Source organism: Microtus ochrogaster, linkage group LG3, assembly GCF_000317375.1.
Source record: "Microtus ochrogaster isolate Prairie Vole_2 linkage group LG3, MicOch1.0, whole genome shotgun sequence".
Taxonomy (NCBI): domain Eukaryota; kingdom Metazoa; phylum Chordata; class Mammalia; order Rodentia; family Cricetidae; genus Microtus; species Microtus ochrogaster.
Window position 1 is genome coordinate 45,912,812 of NC_022029.1, and position 1,436 is coordinate 45,914,247.

The 1,436-nt window shown below is 49.9% G+C and overlaps 1 protein-coding gene across 1 annotated transcript in view; it reads left to right on the top strand.

Moving 5' to 3' along the window:
• The window catches only part of Hadha (hydroxyacyl-CoA dehydrogenase trifunctional multienzyme complex subunit alpha), a 12,402-nt gene that overhangs the window by 3,302 nt on the left and 7,664 nt on the right, over positions 1-1,436 (top strand). The window lies entirely within an intron of this gene.

Below are 1,436 nucleotides of genomic sequence, written 5' to 3' on the forward strand. Positions count from 1 at the left end.
CTTGTCATGGAAGCTGTAGTGAACACAGTGAGTCACACAGAAAACCCTTTTATCCAAATATCTTTACTTGTAAGCATTCATTGCAAAAAGGCATTGGTCCGGTTCGAGGCCTCTGGTTTCTGCTACACTGTTGAGGGTGGACTCTTAGATATCCTGTTGTAGCCCTGTGTCACGGAGGTCGTGTAGCTTTGTATCTGCAGGAACGGCCCCTTCATGTGCTCCAGCAGATCAGAGATAGGGTGGATGTTGGGGTGAGCCAACATATAACCCTGGTTCAGGGCCTGGGAAGTTGCAGCGTTGGTCAGCCCACCAGCTGTCCCGACTTCACCACCAGGGTGCGCTCTCCAGCACTGCCCTGCTAGTTCACCCCTTGCAGCAGTGAACAAGGGGTGGGGTCAGTCTTCTGCTCTTAACCTTACCTCTCCCACACCTACACCATCGGGCCCAGCTCTACTGTGCTACCCAGGTGAGGTGCAAGGGCCCTCTTCTGAGTGCTGCAGCTAGTGAGGGGCAGGGACAACTCTCCCACTCTTAAGATGAGGCTAGCTCTCTCATCTGCCACAGGCGGCAAGGTGGGGGGTGTCTAATAGCCTATTCTCAAAATGGGATGACATGCCCGGTGGTGGCACATACCTTTAATCCCAGCACTGGGGAGGCAGAGGCAAGCAGATCTCTGAGTTCGAGGTCAGCCTGGTCTACAAAAGCCTGTTCTAGGACAGGCTCCAAAGCTACAGAGAAACCCTGTCTCAAAAAACAAAAAAGATAGGATGTGAACAAGGTATGTATTTGTTGTGGGTGGTAGAAAGAAAAGTCTAGGAAAGGAGAAATGGCTGTAATCCAAGCATAAGAAAGACCACAGCTAGCCTAGCCTAGGAAGTGAACGGTACTGAGTTGACAATGCTGGTGGCCATGGCTGTGAACTGTGGTGAAGCAGTCATTTGTAATGGGATCCAGTGCCCTCTTCTGGTGTGCAGGTGTACATGCAGATAGTACTCATACATGCATAAATAAATCTTAAAAAAAGAAAGACCAAAACTTGGGGTGGAAGACCTCTAGCTCAGCCCATCCTCACACCTAGTTTTAAGAAAATTTCAAAGCTGAGTCTACTGGTGGTTCAAGTAGTTGTCTCTTATCCGCCATAGAACTAAGCTGGTTCCTGACATTCTTCTCGAGACAGTTTCTAGATGCTTCCCTGTCCTACTGTCTCCATCATTACTGTACACATTGTCAAAGAACATCTCTAGAACAACTCGTTTTCATACTTCTGCAGTATGACCAGGTTCTGTAGAGACAGTGCCCTAAACACCATTTCAGGGCTGGTGTCACTCGTGGAAGTGCAGTCAGTCAGCTGGTGGGAGTGCAGTCAGTCAGCTGCTGGGAGTGCAGTCAGCTGGTGGGAGTGCAGTCAGTCAGCTGCTGGGAGTGCAGTCAGCTGG